This window comes from Condylostylus longicornis, unplaced genomic scaffold (genome assembly GCF_029603195.1).
Source record: "Condylostylus longicornis isolate FDR11 unplaced genomic scaffold, ASM2960319v2 ptg000020l, whole genome shotgun sequence".
NCBI classification, from domain to species: domain Eukaryota; kingdom Metazoa; phylum Arthropoda; class Insecta; order Diptera; family Dolichopodidae; genus Condylostylus; species Condylostylus longicornis.
The window spans coordinates 1,936,928-1,959,365 of NW_026577989.1; the positions used below are offsets into that span (position 1 = coordinate 1,936,928).

The 22,438-nt window shown below is 24.3% G+C and overlaps 1 long non-coding RNA gene across 1 annotated transcript in view; it reads right to left on the reverse strand.

Moving 5' to 3' along the window:
- Positions 1-5,334: 5,334 nt before the first annotated feature.
- LOC129606685 (uncharacterized) overlaps positions 5,335-22,438 on the reverse strand; it is a 40,805-nt gene continuing 23,701 nt past the window's right edge. The window contains exon 3 of the long non-coding RNA XR_008696772.1: positions 5,335-5,463. This is a non-coding gene — a long non-coding RNA (uncharacterized LOC129606685). The remainder of the gene's footprint in view (positions 5,464-22,438) is intronic.

Here is a 22,438-nt window from a genome sequence, read left to right on the forward strand (position 1 = left end):
GTTTTTTTTTTTGTTTTATGTTTTTTACATTTATTTTCTCCTTCTCACTTCCATAATTTTGCGTTAAGTGAGTTTGTAACATTTTTGACATTTCTTACACTCATATAATCGAATAGAATAATTTGTTGAGCAATTAACAACTTTTATGTAATCAATGGACAGTAGTAGTAGGTATAACATTTAAATGTTTTCTTATTTTTCTGTTATACAACACGTAACACTTAATTATTACTGTTATTTGAAAATAATATTTGCATATTTTTAGATTTAAAAAAAAAAATTATTAACTTAATGAAAAAAAAAAATTTTTTAATGAATAAATCAAGCAATAAAATTACTAAATTATGATAAATATTAAAAAAATAAATAAAAAATTATGAATATTTAAATGTTTTTTTTTTTTAATAATTAATTTTTGCTTTATTTTTTTATATTTCTTCTGTTTTCGAAATTGATTTTAATGCTTTTATTTATAGACCAAGCCTTTCGTTTTTGTTTTTCCAAACCAGTTTTAAATTATTTTCTCTCAATCTAGTCTGCATTAGATTATTTATTAGTGTTATACTAATCTATATAACAGTATACATTTCTTATTTAAATCTAGACATTAAAAGTTAGGGCTTAATTTAGTCATAGTATGGTGCCACACCTTCAACTTATCGACTTATATAATATATGACTTTGACATATCATGGCTAAGAATTCTATTTCTTTTTTTTTGTTATTTAAAAAATTTCCTATAATATAAATTTGCTTCAGTTTTACACGTCGTTTTCATTAAACGCATAAATAATGTTCTACAGTGTAGTGATAAATTTCGATATTATTAGTATGTATATTGTGTAATAATTATATTATTTTTTTATAATAATGAAATTAATTGCTCTGCTTCCTTAATCAATCAATTATCTATCTTAAATTTTATAAACACATAGATAGTATTATATTAGCCTTATATACTTTTATTTTGTCAAATTTTTATACAAAATCAATTAAATTCAGAAATATGAAAGGAAATTCACTTTTTTTTTAATATAGGAAACAAATTAATAAAATTTCATACTTAATTTCATACGCATCATAAAATTTTTTTTAGTAATTAATCTTTATAACTCACAAAATTTATGTTATAATAATGACATGGGCATAAATTTATAAATAATAACATTATGTAAAATTATTTGAAATTTATTATTATAAATTTAATTTTCTTCAATTTCCGCATCGATTATATTTTGATACAATTAAATTGTTTGTTTTACAATACAAATATACCTTTAATTCGCATTATAAAGTAAAATATATTATGAAAATTATAATTAAAATAGTGTCTATATAAAAATTGAATGGAAAATCCCAGATATATTAATTAATTATATTGATAATTACATAATTACCTAATTACATTGATGTGATTAATATTCTTTTTGTTTTTACATTATCGTATTTTGTAACTTACGATATACATACGATTTATATGAAATTTAATTCATTTCAAAGGTTTATCACGTGCAATATTATAGGAGATAAAGTTTTCATTAAATAATTAATTATACATTTTAGAAATAAATTATATTAATTAATAAAATTGTGTAATGGTTGTCAAAAATTCAAAAAAAAAAAAAAATTGATTTAAAATTTGAAATAAATTCATTTCAAATTTTAGTTTGATTTGATAATGGAATAAATTTAATTCGTTAGGTTTTAACAATCTGAAATATTAATATCTGGGATGCATTATTATTAATGTAGTTGATCTTGGAAAATAATGGAATTCAAGTATTAAAACTTGGGAATTTGAAAAAGCCAAAACGTTTACAACTTATATTGCAGGTTATTATATAAGAAAAGTTTTATTCTACGTAATCTACGAAATTATTATTAATTTTAAAAGACTAAATACACAGCTGCAGAAACACATAAACAAAATTAATATATGAACAGGCCCAGGTTCTGACTTCTTCGGGTCCTTACATTCCTGAAAAAATAATAATACGTCTCCTCCAGCCCTGCCCCGCTTTAAAATCAATAAACAATTTCCAAAGTCATAATAATGTCAAAACCATAATAATTGCGCCCCTCATTTTCCTCCTCATAATAATTCCGGCGCTCATTGCATACGATAACTTTTCCTATTAGGTAGATTCGCAGGTGCACACACATACATTACTATTATGTCATTTCATAAATAATAAAATTTCCATTTCATTTTCACAATTTCAAAATTTTACAATTCAAAATGTGAAAAAAATTCTATTAAATTTCTCATTATTTCTCTTTCACCTTCCAAAAAATTCACAATATGCGCTCATCTTAAATCAAATTCAATACAAACATATATGTAAAACATACACATGTTAACAATAACCTTTAAAATATCAAAAAATTAATATTGTAAAATCAAAAAATTTTTTTCTTCGGTTTTCTTATTCTTCTTTTTCTTTTGTGAAAATAATTACAATGTTTATGCACAGAATTCAATTAAAATTAACCTAAAAAAATTAAAAAAAAAAAAATTATTTTCCCGCAATGCATTTAATTTGTCTTCTTTATTTTATTAGCGAGGGGGAGCTCGAATCGCACTACACAATTTATACAAAAAAAAAAAAATAAATTTTATTGTATTTTTATGAGGATCGAAAATTGAAATTCCATTTTATTTATGGAATACATTATGTATTGAAAAAAACATTAAGAAACAGAACAATCAAACAAAATCACAAAAAAAAAATGCTGGTTAAGCCCAAAATAAATCAATAAAAAAAACAATAACAAAAATTCAAAAATCAAAGAATTTTTCATTTTTAATTTTGTTTTTTTTTTAATTGACTTTAAATACACAAAAAATAAAATTTAGATTTTGAGCATGACTTTAACCCTACTGAGCAAATAAATTGTCTCTATGCATATAAATATGTCAGTTTATTAAAAACTGTGTATGTGTGCTCGTATATGCTTTACCGTAAATTTTATTATAACAACATTAATAGCGATACATATTGGTACACTGTTTCAAATGTAATTTTTAGTAAACGATAAGCGCATTTGTTTTCTAATTTTCCAGTAATCAAAGCATGTTAAAATAATAAGAAAACATTTAAAGCAAAAAAAAAAAAACAAAAATCACGGTAGAATAAAAACGCCACAAATTAAAACAGGGAACGTCTTCTCGTCGTTTATCAAAATATATCAATGAAAATTCGCTTAACAATTTTTTTTATTTATAAAATGTTTGCTTGTATGTATGTATGCACTACAATAATATAATATTACCTTATATGTACATACATTATACTTTATTGTCTTTTATATACTTGTATTATATTTTTAACATGATTTCACAGTTAAAATATTAAAATTGTAAAAAAAAAAAAAAAAAATTGATTTTTTGATGATGATTCGAAAAAAATATTGAAAACATCATTCAATAAAACATTATTGTTGTACATTGTAGAACGCAATCGATTGCAAATATAAGAAACCAAACGAACTATAATGTGAAGAACAGCAACAACAACTAAATAATCAGCTACAGTGCCTGTGCATTTATTTTTTTGTTAATTTTTATACCCTGCACCTTCATGAAGAATAAATATATTAATTTTTGGTAAGGGGTTTGTAACTACTTAAAGGAGTCGTCTGCGGTATGGACATGTACATATATATATTCTTGCTCAGTGTAAAATTCTGCTTTGATTTATACATGCCCGTCCGTACATACGATAGCACTATAACTCAAAAACAAATAATGCAATTGACACCAAACCTTTACACGTTGGTTCTTATCTGCCAGGGGCCAGAGTGCCCAGATTGGGCTACTTTTTCCAAAAAGTCCGTCCATGAATTTTAGTACAATTCAAAAATTGGGGTTTTTGGGGCTACAAGTTAATCCGTCAAACATAATTTTAAACATGAACGCAAGCATGTTTTATATTAAATAAAATGACTGAAATTGTAATATATGTAATTCAAACCAGCTGCCTTGTTATTTAGGCTCTCCTAAAATTTATTATTTCCGGTACAACCAACAATTCTTCTCTTGCTTAAACTTTGTGTTCTATTGGGAAAGTTAAAAGTAAAAATACACACCCTGAAGGCGTTTTTGGAACTAAATTTGGGGTTTTGACGAATAAAAAATTTAAATACAAATTGTATATAGACATTTTATAAATACACATATCTATTATTAGGACGGCTGCTATTGTAATTAGACCAAATCGGACAACGGATTTGGGTAGCTGCCATGTAACTCCCTTAGAGATTATTTTAAATATTTCAAAAACTAACAGAGATATTAATATGAAATTTTATAAGGGTGTGTCCAATTATATTCTTCTTGTATTCTGAAAATTTTAATGGAGTTGCTGCTCTGGTTCGAGTAGCTGCCGTCCAACTCCAAAAGCTAATTTTATATATTTGGAAAAACAATAAGGTAAAATTCATAAAACTTAGCAGTCGTATGTTTAATTAGACGTCTAATTAGATATCCGTAAGGTTTCTATAGTTTCACAGTTTTGAATAATTGTTATACAACAATGAAAGGTGCAGGGTATAATTTAAATCGGTTTATACTTACTGAAACGTTTTTATAATTTTTATAATTTTACCATGATTTATTTAGTGTTTTTTTTTTTTGACGTTATTATTGTTTTTTTTTTCGCTTTTCAAATATTTATTTCTTATATTAAATTTTGATTCAAGCGTGCGAAAACAATTTTTATATTTATTTTTTTTTTTGCTTTAGAATCCATGGTCATCTCTTGAAATTCTTACATTTTTCTTGGAAAAATTTTTGTGCGATGAAAACCAAAAAAGCAAAAAAAAAAATTACAATAAAATTTTATTTGAAAATCATTGGAAAATTTCTATTGTATAGTAAATAGCAAAATTTTTTAATAGAAAAATTATAGAAAATTAAATTAGTTAATCATTATGATTCAAGAATCTCATTATATGTATACAAAAAAAATATTGTATTTATCGTCATACTTTAAAAAACGATATTCCTGACGATGCCGTGATAATCAAAGAATTTTTTTTTTTGGGCAAGGCCTATTACTATTATATTAGCGGGTACGTACGTATATGATTTTGATGTATAAAGCAAGGTGAAGGAGTTCAATCTATATAATCTTATATACCACCTTCTTTAACATACTTATGTACTTGTATTTAAATTTTGTACTTGAAAAATGTATGAAAACAACATTCCAATAAATAAGTACTTACTTTGGTAAGTAAATAAATAAATACATAGTATAATATGGGTATTTAAAAAATATGTATAAAAGAAAATATTTGATTACATTTGCGTTTAAAACCAAAAAAAATATTAATTTAAATAAAATTAAAATTATTATATAAAGAGAAAAATAATAATAAACTCACACCCATAATTTATTAGAATTTGTTCACATACTTACATACATTAATGTCATTTTATTATTATTAAGGAATTCTTACCTGAAAAGAGAAGAAAAAAGGCATAAATTAAGAATTATGTAATTAAGCAATTTTTTATTTTTTTTTTTTATGTAATTTACTAATTAATTTCCAGTAATTCTCAAATACTGCCATGCAAAATGTTAATTTACATATTTGATGCCAAAATTCGGGCAGCATTAATTATGTCGCCTTAATTAATTATTTTTTAAATAAATGTAAAATATAAATGAAGCTAATGCGGATACAAATATATGAGATTTTTTGATGCAGTGTTCGACATTGAATTTAAATCTGCAGCCATATATAAAAATTTAAAAATGATATATACTAATTTCGAATACATATGACTTCATAAAATTTTTATACACCTATGATATTGCATGCTAACTATAACGACAACATTAGTGATTTTCAAATGTTGCTGTCATTTCAAAACTGAACTTGGTTTCAAAATTTCTCAGTCGGACATATATACTACCTCTTCACTAGTTATACTTTTCTCATTTTTGCATTCTGCATAAATTAATTTGCACATTTCACACATTTTAAACACAAATCGCATTCTATAGACTGGCGACAATATTAATATTTTTGTTATATAAACTGAAACTGTGTTCCAGGTAGACAAGCCATTCAAGAAAACACATACATACATTAGACATATAATATATGTTTTTATAGTAGTTTACGAAATTTTTGTCCATGAGTGTTTGGTGTACTTTTCTTTCTTGTTTTCTTTCGTGTTTTGTTGAAAATTTATATTTTACCTATCACTATTCGAAATTTACTCTCAGCTTACTGATCTATGTATTTCGTACCTGTGAATACTATTACAAGTTGTTTAACAGTATATTTTATTGTTCAACTAATTCCTGGTCGGGCGCCAGTTACAAATTTTTCTATTTAATAATATTTAAATGAACTCCATTCTACTGTAACGCTTCTATTCACTTAGTTAACTGTAACTACAACTGATAACACGAGTACTGTAAAAATATTTTACCGTAATATACATAAAATTTTATCTATTTGAAAATTTTTAATTTTATTATAATTTCTTATTAAAATTTTCATTTTAATTTCAAAATTTTTGACAATTATGCTTTACATACAAAGTTATAACTGTACAATATATATATATATATATATATATATATGTATATGTAATTGTTATTTTTCAAAAACCTTTTTACCAGCTGAGAACTACCAATTTCAATAAACAATAGGTCAAGGAATGACACAACAAAAATGTTTTAAATTTTTAAAAACAAAATTGGATTTTTCTTTTTTTTTTTTTAATAATTTTTTACTTTTTATTCAATTAAATCTGATAGAAATGAGAAATTTAGTATTAAATACAATATAATATCTTTGAATAAACAAACATATACATACACTTAGATATAATTTGAATTGTAATTAAAATTTGCTTTGAAACACTTAAAGAGTCAAACATGAAAGCAAAACATCAGTCAATATTTTTTTTTTCTTATTACTGCTCGTGAATTTAACTCTATAGTACCTATATGTAATTTGTTACAGCAACTGGCTCCTATAGTAGTTAAAAATTAAAAACTAAAAATGTTGATCTATGCTATTGGATATATCTTATATCCAATTTTCCATGAGAGATAAAAGTCTGATAAGACCGAGACAATAATATAAGCAAAAATATAATAAAGGAAAAAACTTGCATTGTTTTTGTTTTTGCATTTCTTTTTCATAACCCTAGTATACAGAAAGAGTTAATCATTCGAAACAATAAAATTTCCAAAGTCACCATCACTCCATAAGCATAAGCACCATGATGGCCCAATATTTTGCAGACTAATTTATGTACATTTTTAATTTTATTTTTTCTTTATTTTTGTTCATTACCTTAAATCTTATCTTATACGATTGATCTTATAATAAGCTGGAATATTTAATTTCGATTAAAGGTATTTTGTTTTTTATTTTGTTTGTTTTTTTTTTTGTAATTTCATTTAAATCTAAATTAACTACTTGAATTTAAAAATGAAATAAAAACATTTCTTATACATACATACATATATAGTTTTTAGCTGGACATTTTACGTGCATCAAATGTCAAATATTTTAAATCAAGATTGACATAATAATCAAGATTAAAAATGAAAAGAATAAGAAAATTTTAAAAATAAAAAATTGTATAAAAGTGTTTTTACTTAAAAATTATTCTCAAATTAAAAATAACAAAGACGTATGGATGCATGTAACTGGCACACACATACACACAGTGTTTTTGCTTAGTACATTTGGATCAAATCAATGGTTTGTAATGAAGCAATTTTCCCTTCAATAAATGATAAACTGTTTTCAAAAACATTATTTATATTACCTTCATTTATATACAAAAATATATTATTTTATTGCATACTTTTAGGATGAGCAAAAGAAAAACATTGACAGAAACATAATAATTGCATTGGACGGTTAAGTTAGTGAATCAACAAAAATAAATATGGTATTTACTGTCATTTTTTTGTGTTTTTATAGAAATTCGGAAAAACTTGCAATTTCAGAATTAAAACGCAGAATTTGCGTATTTCATGCGACGATAACTTGAAATAGGTGGAAGTGGAAAAAATAACGAAATAAACAGTTTACTAGTGCCTAAACGCTGCTAAAATTTCGGACTCCTACAAATTACCGTCTAGAAAAAAATTGAAAGCAAAAATTTAAAAAGGTTTGGGTAAGGGTTAATTTTAACATCCATCTTATATTTTACAAAAAACATGTCGCCACCCTTCGTTTGTGCAATTTCCAAAGTTATTTTGGTTTCGTTGCAATAAATAGTTAAAAAATTGAATTTTTTAGACTTTGAGGATCTAAAGGGAGGACTTTTAAAAGAACGGGAGATATATGTAAAAATTTTCATTCACAGATATAAGTTTCTACTATCTGGTTCGTAAACAAAAACACAGACAGATCGACGGACTGTCAAAATGAAAGTTACAATTAGTTTTTTCAATTTTTATTTTTTTTTGGAAAAGTGCTAAAAATGAAGAAATTTTTAATATTTTTTTTTCAACATTTTGACATTTTTCACTATATGGATCAGTCATCAGAGAGATTTCTTTTTATTGTTTTCTTTTTATTGAATTTTTATTTAAATTGAAATTATTTGCCATTATGGAACAAATTAAATTTGCAATTTCTATAAAGATTTTAAATCTGAAATGGTTAATTTAAATTAAAAATTTTGAAAAAATTCTTTAATTTGACATTTCAAAACTGATTTGTACATGAATTTTATAAGTATTTGTTTAATTTATAAAGAAATTCATTATATCACTTTCTATTATGTCACATTTCATTCATGTTGCCGTTTAATTGAATATGTTGTACATGTTATGTATTTCACATATTTATTGTAGGTTATTCATAAATTTTTTCACTGTCATTCAAAAAATTAATTTAATGTCTGCGAACTTATAACATTCAAATTTAATTTTTAGCAAATATTTAAAGCTTTTACTGTTATGGTAGTAAGATTTTAGTTATACTCGTAGTATGGCAAAAATAAGTATGATTTAAATAGAGGCTTACATTTTCTATATTAATATATTTGAAATAGATGAAATAGAAGAAATGTTAATAATCAAAAATTTTCTTTGATTTCTTTTAGTGTGATATTTAAAATTCTTATTTTGTAAAATAATATTGTATGGCTCGTAATTGTGTGTGATTTTAAATAATATTTTAAATTATTGCGGTCACCATCCTGTGTTATATGCCAATGTTCTAAAATTTTTAAAAAATTTTTAAGACTTCATTATTTAGTTTAATAGTGAGCCAATGTGAAATCTGTTCAAAAATATTTTTGATTGAAAAACAAACTAAATTTTGAATTAGCTTTACATTTTTTACAACAATATAAAAATTTTCAAATATTTTTCTAAAAATTCCAAATATTTAAGTATCAAATATCGAAAAAGTGTACTTTCCAAAAAAAAAGCCTTAACTAACCAATCAATTATAAACAAAAGACTTAAGCGAAAAACTTTTCAAAATAAAATTTAGAAAATTAATGGCATTTTTATTTATGAATAATTTGCCCTTATTTATGCAAATTAAAACAAAAATCACAACTTTAGTAAAACAAAAAATTAGTTTTTCTATTAAGACATTAAATAAATATTAATATTAGTTCTCCACTCTTGTTATAAGCGTTTCAACCAGAAATTTTTTAATTAAAATTTACAATGTTGTAGTAGAGTGACACAAAAAAATTTTATAACATTTTTTATTTACAAAAAATTTATGAAAAATTAGTACTTGTATGGTTGCACATACCTGTGTTTCTTTTCTGTTGAAAAATTATCACTAGTCTAATAATTATAATTAATTAAATACAAACATTTCAATTCAAGTTCATAAAATCAAGATATGCAGGTTGATTGAATTAAAAAAAACTCTTCTTTTTTTTAGTCTATCACATTAAGCAACATATTAATGACAAAATTTTAAAAATATTAAAGCTTTTTCACTATTCCAGGTTATTTAAATGCAAACCCCAGTAATTATGCCTGTTCTAAAGAAAGAAAATCCGATTTCTTGCTTAATTTTCCATATATGAAGTACAATTTCCCTGAATAATTTCGACGTTGAATAATATAGCCTGTACAACACAATAAAATATTTCGGCACTGCCTCCCTCATTACAGGACGTTAAGCTAAATTCGCATTGAATATACATTAATTTTTTTTTTCCTTAATCTCAAATATCTGCGTGACAATTTATTAATTTCAGTTTTAAATTACTTGATTAAGTTTTAATCAAAATGAATATTTTTTTTTTTCTTCAATTTTTGATTACCTTCATAAAAAAATGTAATCAATCTCATATATATTGGGTGAAAGTTTATAATGAACTCGACTGTAAATATTTTCAATTTCTATATTATAAACCAAATCTTTAAAAAATATATAGAAATCTAATTAGATTTGACAATTTCTATTACTTAGCCACACTTTATAATAGTAAAAAAAAAACCCTCAATTGAAATAACAAAAAAAATACTAAGTAAAATCACACGAGCGAATTATAATTTTTATAAGAAAAATTACCAAATCAATTTCCTGTATTATAGATAGATATAGAGAAATGTGAATCCGTTGCGATTCACGCATAAAAATACACGCGTTCAAATAAGAAATTTAATGTGTTTTTTTTTTTTTAACTTTAATTTTAAAATTACATGAAAATTTTCTAACAAAAACAAAAACAGATTTTTTTTTTCACAATTAAAATTGAAAATTTTTTTCACAATTTTAGTGGAGTGTAATTTTAATAGTCCGAAAATTAATGTTATCTATTTTAGATTTCCCTTTAATGATTTCAATTTAAAAAAAGATAATGATTTGGAAAGTGTGTGTTATATGGTCGTACCATAGAGAAAATAAAACATAAGAAAAATTCATGTCATATAAGAATTTGAAAATTTTATGGACAACAACAGCAACCACACCAACAACAGTATAACAACAATTACAACAACAATAACAACAACAAATAATGAAGATGATACAAGTTTTTTCGTAATAATTATCTGAAATCGATTTATTATTTTATTTTAATTTTTAGTTGTTTCTTAGCCTCATTCAATCTCGATGTCTGCGATCTTCTTGTATTTTTTCAAAAAAAAAACAAAAAAACATCATTTTCGATTGCATAACAATATCAATATAATCACATTGTGACGGCGTTGTACACAAAAAAAAAAAAAAAGATAAAATGTTTTTTTGTTATTTTGTTGTTTTTTTTTTCGCGGGATATTTTTGTTTAAATTTAATTTGCGGCATAAATTTTAATCATTATTTAAAATTTACTTTTCTTTTACTATCCTATACTAACAAAAAAAAAAATTCATTGAAATACACACATACATACATGAATATTCCTTTAAGACATTGTATATGTGTGTTACACTGTAGGCTATGGAGCAATGAGAAATAAATGGAAAATGAACGTATAGACCGAACCACAAACCATATATAAAAATACCATATCATGTTATTTGTGTAATACTGTAATATTCATAACAGAGCGGAGCACAACTACTGTGATCTGGCGATTTGATTCCTGTTTGTACATACAAATGTGTATTTTTCTTGTGTTATGAATTTTTTTTCCTATATTATTTTATATTTTGTATTTCTACGTTTTTGTTTGCATTTTATGATACTCTTTTCTTGTTATAATACTGTTAATTTTTTTCATCTCTTTTCATTCTTCTATATTTTCCCAGTCATATATACTTCTCTTTCTATTTTTTTTTCAATTACAAATATCATTTTAGATATTTATAAAGTCAAATACAAAAACAAAAAATGAAGATGATCTTAGACAGAGACTTAAATAATATTATGATTGTATGCATGTGACGATGATGATGAGAATAATGATAATTATTTTTATTATTAAAATGAAGATGACTCTGTGATGCACCATGACCGCACGAAATGTTATATCATGTGTTGTAGGTAAGTTATATGCATATGTACACACAAATCACAATAGAGAGAAAACATTAAAATTTGAATTGAATATTTGATTAACACAAAGTTATACATAGTTTTCTTTTTTTTAATATTTAAATTTTAATATTTAAAAAAATAGACGGAAGAGAGTGAGAGAGAAAACTAAATTACCAGTATAAAAATGTTGGTCCTCAATTATTTTTATATGGGACAAATTATTGGAAGAGTTTCTATCTGAACAAACTTTCAATAAAGTACAAAACCATTATTTTAGTATTAAACTTTGATGGGAATTGTGAGGTATTGAACAACGCCAAGAAGAAATAAGTTTAAACTTATAAAAAAATAAACTTATATCATGCAAAATTGTTGTAAATGTTATCAAACAAAATTTTCGATGCAACATGTTCGAAATCAAATTTATGTATTGCACACAAAATGTATGATTTCTATTCCAATAAATTATTGGTCTTGTTAGATTTTCATTGAATTATTGAGAATGAGAAAATTACTAATAAATTAATTTTATATTCTAACAATATTTTGGAATTAATCGTTACAATCATATTTGGTATAGGCAAATTGAACCAATTTGCCTATAAATTGAACTAAATTGCCAAAATTTTTTAAATTTCTCGAAAATTTGAATGCTTTTCTTAATACTTATTTCAAAAATTATTAAAAATAAAATTTAAAAATGTGAAAAATACAAAGTATATTGCGACACTGTTAAACTAATTTTGGAGAAAATCCCCTTGCAACAAAAAATATACTATTTATGAAATAGAAAAATTTCTTTTAAAATTACCTAATTAATTGTTAAAACCCGTTATTAACCACATCAATTCCTTTCTCAAAAATATTATCGTTAAAAATATAAATTTTACTCAATAAATTTCATAAAAATTTCCCAATATTAGAAAACTATATTTTAACACATTTTAAATAATTAATTTGAACGAATCTAAAAACCAAATATAAATTGTTATTTTATTGCTACCTGCTACCATGTATAAGGTGATTATCGACAAAAACCGCTATAAGATAAAAAACAAAAATTAAAAATAAAAACAAAAGTAATTTAGGTACTACTTAACGGGATTTATTTATTGTTTTTGTTTTTATGCAATACAACCGGTGTCAATTCGATTCATTCAACCAATCAATATTGAATAAAGAAAATTTTAAAAAATAACAAAAAACTACAAAATATAATTTTCAAACATTTTTTTTTATAATCACAAATAATAATTACGAAAATGACAAGATTCATACATATCTGGGTTAAACAAATGAGTAATTGGGCGACACTTTTATTGATATTTCTCTTAATCTCTTCGTTATACAATACAATACCATTAATACATGTATGATATCAATAATACCTACCCATTATAAATATTTAGAGATGAAAATTTTCGTATTATTAATGTTATTGTGTTATGCTATTGAAATTGGTTTGGAATATTTATTTTAATAGGTAAGTCAAAATTTAATTTTTCATATAAGCCAACGTAACAGGAAAGAGATTTGAAATGAATGGTTTTGATTAGTTGAGGATTATAAAATATTAAAAAAAAAATGTTGGTAAATAATTTTAACAAAAAGTTAAAAATAAAACAATTAGGAAGATTACAAGAACTTTTATAGGATTTTTATCGACATTTTGGGTATTTAAGTTTTTTTTTTAATAATTATTTATGGTGTGCTCGAAAATTAAAATTAGTTTTATTGAAAATTTCTTTTGTTCGAATAATTATTTACCCAGTAAATCATAAATGACATGTTTTTCTTGAAAATAATTTTTTTTCTAATATTATTAAAATCTTTAATTATTTTATATTTTTTGAATATTTTCAATATTTTTAATTTTAAATCATACAATATTCGAAAAATACTACGTAAAATTGCATTTGATTGTGTTAAGACGAATAATTATTGTAAAAATTATATTATGTTAACATAAATGTATAGGGCTATAATGGTTGGATGTAGTATGAAAGCGTTACAAATACCTACTAGCACAGACATAAAAATCCTTCCAAAAATATCAAGTTTATATAATCGTTAACAAATCGCTATCAAACAGAATTTTTAATGCAACATGTTTGAAACAATATTAAAATATATGTATAGTATGGTTGGATGTAGTATGAAAGCGTTGCAAATACCTACTAGCACAGACATAAAAATCCTTCCAAAAATATCAAGTTTATATAATCGTTAACAAATCGCTATCAAACAGAATTCTTAATGCAACATGTTTGAAACAATATTAAAATATAATCTACAAAAAATGTGGTTTCAATAAGAACGTTTAGGCAGCACAACAATATATTATATTAGCTGACAACATAACGTTATCTGCAAACTTCTAAATTTCATTGTCAGAAAGGTTTAGACACTAAAGGTTAATTTTTATTTAATAAAATGCCAGAGTAAATAATAGAAAATTTCGTTAGAAGACAAAGAATTTTTGGAAATAGTATTTTTTTACACTGTACAATTTGTTTTAAAAGTTATTTATAAAGAAAGAACATTTTTAATAAAATTATAACATGTGTGCGAAATATGTATAAAAGTGTATATACATTTTTAATATATAATTGTATAATTAATTTCTACTCATTTAATTTGTGTCCCTAAAAGTATTTACATATTCTGTTTGCCAATAATCATAAAGTCAAAACATTAAAAAGTAATTTTACAAGAAATGAAAATTTCAAGAATTTTACATACTTATTTGTCTACAGCTAGATTACATACATTACACACGCAATTATCATTCATTTTCATGTTAGTCGTAAGTTCTTTTAAGAAAGCAAATAAGCAGTGTAAACAATAAATTTTAAGCGCCAGCAGAAAACATTTTTATAAATTTTTTTTTCTTAAAATGTTTACACCATTATTAAATTGTACATATTTGCATACACTAATAGAAACATAACTTACGATCATGTAACTAATTGTTTATTTCATAAACAAATAAAAAAAATGTTTAAATAAATTATTTATTTTGTAAAAAATTTGTAAAAAAAAGAGCCTAATAAATAAAAAATAAAGCATTATTGGCAGTTTAGCAATTCTTTTTTACCATATAGAATTTATGTTTTCCTCATCAAGATATTGTCAATTTTATCTTGCATTTTGTCACTATGTATACAGATAAGCAAAAGAGTAAATAATCATTAACCCTTTAGTGCATAGTTAAATAAATTTAAGAAAAAGCATCATAAAGAATGAACAAAAAACTACCACAAAAAGAATTTTACATCCATGATTTTTTTCTTTGAAAAGCGCAGTTGATTTTACAACGCAAAATTTTTTGATTACAAACTCCACGGTCACACGAGAGAGTGCTGCTCCATCTGTTTCCTACAATGAAACTGTCAACTTATGTACTTAATAACTAATAAACAAAAAATATAGAAAATATAACAAAGAACAAAACAAATACAAAACACACTTTTATAATTTGTGCATAAAAAACAAAACCATATTATATTGTACATATCTCTGAGCAAGACCGGACTTGTCTGGACGAGGCTGAACAAGATATATCGAGAATCGGTTATTTGAATAGATTCCTCAAAAAAAAGAACCGATAGATAGGTCACCGATAATTGTACGCTCAATAACGACCTGGTGTTAACTGAATGGTGATAGCAAAACGGCACATTTGTACTAATTGCAGTGCGGTGGACCTGCCACACCGACCCCATCAATCAACCATATTGTTCAGTAAAAGGTTAAAATATATAAAAAAAACACTCAAATAAATAATGAAATCTCTTTTTAAATATTAACATAAACTATTCCGTTATAAATAAAATGGTCAACAAACGACCGTGCGACGTGGTGCGAAAGCAAATAGTTAAATTGAAAATAAACAGGTACACGTAAAAATAAAAATACCATAAAAAATTTTATAACTTGAATACATTAAATGTATACATAAAAATTATTTCTATGTACACAAGTATATACAAAATAAAATGTTTTAAACTTGCAATATTTAAAATGCCGACATTTTAATGGAAGCTACAAATTCATGAATTACTCATATGCATTAAACGCTTAAACGATACACTTACGAATTATTATGAACGTATTAACATTGAGTTTGTTGGTTCATTTATATGAACAATGTCACAAAACAGCCCATTAAAGTAAAATTAATGTTCGATTATAAATACAGAAAATTAAAAACAGAATCGCAGTTTTATTAGTAATAAAAAAAAAATTTAGTGATATACAAATAACGTTATTTTGTGCAGTGATTTTTAATGTTTTTAATTTTAAGTTTAATTGTGTCATATTCAAATTTGTCCTTAAGATTTTGCCAAAAGTTCAAAATAGCAATTATAAGCACAAAATTCAATGGAAATTAATATTTACATGTTTAGACACTAAGTATTTTTGCAAAAGTGTATTGAAACATAAACAAAAACACACAATACTGAGATGCAAAATAAGAATTTTTGAATTAAGTTCAGGGTGAAAAGTTTTTATATGTGCATATATTTTTTTTTCGTAGAGACATGGTCCGACTGACTGATTCCACTCCGATTCATAAGATATTTTTTGATTCTCATCACATATTAGTACTATACTTAGACCTCTGGCAAACTGTAATCCCCTCCTGAAATATTTATATAAGGCAAATCCCCTCCTGAAATATTTCAGTCGCAAGTGAGTCATCGCATAGCATTCACACAATAAGTAATCGATTTACTTTTTGCACATCCTCTTTAGATAAACCATCATCCGTTATAAAAGTATACAGTACTAATATTATTTTTCTATTTACTGAGCTATTACAATATTAAAACGGACCATAATTTTTTATATATAAAAATTTTTAATTTTTATAAAATTTTTTTTAACCCGCAAGGGAGAAGAAACGTTGGACGACCCAAGAATACATGGCAAAGAATATTAAAGAAAGATATCGCCACGCCGTGGCCGCCATGACCAAAAACAAAAAGAATGGCTTCTAACAGAGTTCGTTGAAGAAACTTTGGGGAAGCCCTATGTTTCCAAGGGGAGTAAAGCAGGAATTAAAAAAAAATAGTAAAATTATAAACTCACAAAATTTGCCACTCATATTTGACTTCAGTTAATTAGAGTTTAATTGGGCAGCGCAAAATGTCAAAAATAAAAACAGGAACCCAAACTCAATATAAATTAAATTTCTGGCTTATCTTCTAAAATAACAAGAATATTTACAGCTATTTAATTTTAATTACTTCTAGAAGATGACAGTCAATTTTAAAATAAATTTACCAAAAAAATAATTACTTTACTTAATTATTTTCATAATTTGTTTAAACAATTTTACAAAAAAAAAATTTTTATTCAAATTTCTATCATTTTAAAGGAGAAAACATTATCTATAAACTTTCATTTTATCTTCATGTTTACAATTAAAAATTTCACTAATTAAAAAAAAAAAAGCTATAATTTTATTGTAGCATATTTAAATTTTAAAAGAAATTTCTCATTAAATTCCAATAACAATTATAATATGAGACAAAGTAGAAAAAACACAGATTCCTCCCAACTAACCTACAAAAAATAAAAGTAGTAAAAAAAAAAATTCAATATAATTTCAAATCCAATATGATCAAAACTAATAATTTTACATGAATTAAAAAGAGTGATGAGATCTACATAATTACTTATTTGAAAAGAATTGTGCTCGGGGTCATCCTTCTCACAAACTTCACATTTTCTTCTTCTTCTTCTTGTTTATTATTATGTACTTTGTTTTAAATATGAATATAATATTAAATATTTCCCATATCATTCAAGTTTTTTTGTATAATATAAGTATACAAGCAATAACATTATACGCTAAATAAAAAAACAGGAAAATATTTTGTAAAAAATGAAAAGAAAAAATCACTTTCATCTTCTATATCAGTTCATCAAATTCAACTTCATAAATATTTAATCCTAATTCATTATAATACAGTTAATTCTTTGTACACATCACCATATATGTACATATATAAAAACAATAAATTTTCTAAATCTCTCATATTAGGTGGCTCACTTATTTACACGATATATGCATGCTTGCATGCATATACTTATAATGAATACATACTCTTATTTACGATATAGATGTAGGTTTTATTTTATTGTAGGTTATTTATTGTAGTTCCATTTAAATGATAAATTACTATGCTCTTAATGTCTTTGATGTTGAATCGAATTATTTTTTTTTAATTCGATTACTTTATGATAAAGGTGACCAGACATTTATTATTAATACAAAGGACAAACATTATTTTCTAGATTAGAAATTAAAAAACGCCACAATGTGCTTAAATTCTAATGTGATTAAGTAAAATTTAAAAAAATTCATTTTCTTAGTTTGACATTTCGTTTTCAACCAAAATAAATTCTCAAACTAAGACAAACTCAGCCAAAAAAATTAAAATTTTAATTTTGTAACTTTTTATCTTTAATTCGTTCTTTTTTACCCTCTCAGAGTACTCTTGAATTTTAGTATAATATATACATATATATGTATATATATTATATATAATATATATATATATATATATATATATATATATATATATATATATATATATATATATATATATATATATATATATATATATATATATATTTTATATATATAATATATATATTATATATATATTATATATATATATATGTAAATATTTTAACATAATTTCTTCCTCTTCTTCGGTTTACAGCCGGGGGTAGACCACAATGCCAATCGGATCTGTTGTGAGCGGCTCGGGTGTATTGAGCCACTCCCATTTTTACTAAATCTTCCTCCCCTAAGTTTAACCATCTTTTTCTCGGTCGTCCACGATTTGTTCTGCCGGTCGGATTATCTTTGAAGATATTTTTCACGACTACTTCATCTTGCATCCTTATTACGTGTCCTAATCATCTTATTCTTTGGGCTTTGACGAATCTTCTTTTCTTATAGCCCTTGATTAGTTGATCAAGTTCGTGGTTAAATCTTATGCGATATCCTCCATCGTTTTCTTTCCTGTACCGGCCGTATATTTGTCTTAAAATTTTTCTCTCGAAGATTGCGAATTGATAAATTTTAAATCGTTTTTAAAGTCCCAATCTCGCAACCAAAATCAGTCTTATTAAAGTTTAGTAAAATCTCAAATCTTAACTTAATTTAATTTCTTAGCATGAATAAAATTTTATTTTAATTTTGTTAAAACAATTCTGTGTTAACAATATGGCAATTACCATAATTTAACTGTATTTCAGATTTTTCTGTTGAATTTTTATTATAAAATCTCACTGAAATGGTCACCATATCAATAGTATTGCAAAATATGATAAATTATATAGTAAAATAACATAAAGATGAGTGAGCTCATATAATGAGATGAGTTTCTTTAATATACCGTATCCAATTTAAGATTAAAAAGCTTGTTAGATGCTTGATTATTAATAAATAATGATTTGCTTTCAATCTTACTCACTTTTATTTTTAATTTTTAATTTTTATTCTTCTTATTTTTTTTTCAATTTTTCATTTCTTTTTTTCAATAGAATTCACCTAGTTAAATCTTCCTATACCTCACTTACAACTTATTCATTCATACACATATTTTGTTTATGTGTGAAGATTTTAAAAATCAAGTTTCTTGTAATTATTTTTTGTTTTTCATATTATGCGCATTTTTATTTTGTCACAATGTTAAAAAATGATGGTATTACATGTGCACCACATTATATTTATATAGGATTATAGTGTTCGTTTAGGCTGTCGGCTTACGATATGCTGAATGTGTAAAACTTCTGAGATACAAGAGTATATGCAATACTCGCAGTCCTATGTACCTCCTCTGAACTCCTTATAGAAGTAATTAACATAAAGTAGATGGCGTTTTAATTTGACATGGAAAATAAACGTCAACTCTTTTATATTTTAATTCAACAAAAGAAATTCCAGAGAAAACAGTGTTCCATTTCCAAAACACTTCAAACGACTGGTATATATTCGGGAGAAGTCTCTAGCATTGTACACTTTTAAATGGAACGCAACCAATATTATTTTCCCTGTGAAGCATCATTCATCATGAGAAGCATCTTTAACGTGTTGTAATCATCAAAACTTTATTTTGTTGATTTTGATTATATTTGAATTACAATTCCATTTTTTTTTTTTTTTTGAGAAAAAAAACTCGTTTTAAAATGTTTTTGTAGAATGTCTTGTCGCTGTTTTCTTCTTCTTCTTCTTCTTCTTATAAACTTTTAATTTCTCTAAAGATAAAAATTGCATTGCACATATTGTACAACAAGTACAGTTTAATATTTTTAATGCAATTGCATCGAAATGAATACGGTTATTTAGGTACTATCTTACAAGTTATAAAATAATAAGGTAGTGGGATATTTTGTACAACAACAACAAAAGTAAAAACTGTCTTAGTCTTGTCAACATTTTTTTTTTCGTTTTTTTATTTTTTTTATAACAGAAATATTATGACAAATACACGCATCTTCTTCAATTTTTTTTTCCTCCGTTTCTTATATATTATGTAGGTACCATAATAATATTGTATATATATAAGTGAATTATGGACTGGTTTTTTATGGTGGACTGGACTTCCTTGAAAATTAAATATTCACAATAAGAGAGTTCATATTATAAAGAAGGAATTTATAATTGAACAGCAGAGCAACAATAATTTTTTTGAAATTATATTGAAAAAAAAAATAAACAAGAAAGAATTGCGTAAACAGAATTTGTAGGTATGTACATACATATGTAGGAATGCAATCTAAAATTATTGTGAATAGATTCAATATAAAAAATGAAATATTTTTTAAATATTTTAATGATTTTCCGTTAAAGAATGATCACTTATAACTTGTATATTGCATTTTATAACTTAAAAACACTAAAATTTAACAATTTATTATTTTTGCTTGTATAAAATTGATTGATTACCATTATTAAATTCAAGCTGATTTAATTTGTTAAATTTATGTAAAGTCTATGAAATAATTTTGTATATAAATTTTGCAATGATATTTTTTTAATAAAAAAAAACATTCAAACAATATTAAATTAAAGTGAAAATCTATGGTGAATTTATGTGAGCATATTATACAAATAATTAATTATAAAATAAATAAGAAAAAAAAATTGAATTGTATAGAAATTGAAAAAATTTTTCAAAATAATTTCATTCAAATGGAATTTATGATTCAACAACAAAAAATATTTATTATAGTTTAGAATTCATTATGATTGTTTTTGACATTTGGAAATTTTTGACAAATATGAAATATTTAAGAAATGCGTCGAATAAGAACAGCGCCACCATTTATACCATTTTTATACCCGTACAAACGTATGTTCGAAGGGTATACTAAATTTTCCTCACTGTTTGTAACGCTAAGAAATAACGGTCTGAGATATGCACTCAAGTGTATGTTTTCGATCAGCGTCGAATTCTGAGTCGATTTAGCTTTATCTATCCGTCTGTCCGTTCCAACGATAACTCAAAACTAATTGAGCTAAGTTCATCAAATTTTAACAGATGATTTATTGTAGTAAATAGGGGTGGTGGTTCGGGTAGCTGTCATACAACTTCAAAATTTATTTGGCTATATCTCAGAAACTATAAAAGCTGTAGTATTGAAATTTCACACAAGCGAATATTTTAATTGGATCAATGTCTTTAATAAAATTCGTTGCAACTGCTTGGCTCCTCTTGGTAACTGCCATACAATTTCAAAAGTAGTTTGGCCATATCTTAGAAAATATTGAAAAGACAGTACTGAAATTTTGCATTAAATAATATGGTAATACAGCAACTTAAAGTCATAGTCTGTCTCATAGTCAGTTATGCCATATTTATTCGCTCTTTATATAAGTGTGATACTCTATAACAAGACCAAAATTATGTAATAATAACAAAAGATCAACTTATGTGTGAGGCAAACACAATTAGTGACTTTATATAATAAAAATATTATACTAAACTGTTAATTTTGGAAAATTATCTGTAATATGTTGGGGGTTGTATATCAAATAAAAGGTGGGAAACTTGGTTTTTATTCATGTTTATATAGACAAGAACCATTATCTAGACATTATCTAGAGAATTATAGTCTAGAGACAATTACTGTCTAAATTTTACATATTACATGAATAATTTCTCCCAAAAATAAATTTATTTCTTAAAATGAGCCTAAAATTAAATTATTGTTATACATACAATATACAATTCAGTAATAAAATTCATAGGGTATAAGGGTAGTAAGACACTGGTATTGCATTTTTGAAGTAAGGCTATTTATTTCATAAAACTATTGATATTATAGAATTACTTGTAGAAGAAGGTCGAATGCTCGAAAGTGAATGTTTGATATGAAATTTCACTATTAGGTACAATTTTTAGTTTTACTTTCGATAGTAAAACAAGACACGAACCGTCATTTAAGTAAATTTTATACGTGACAA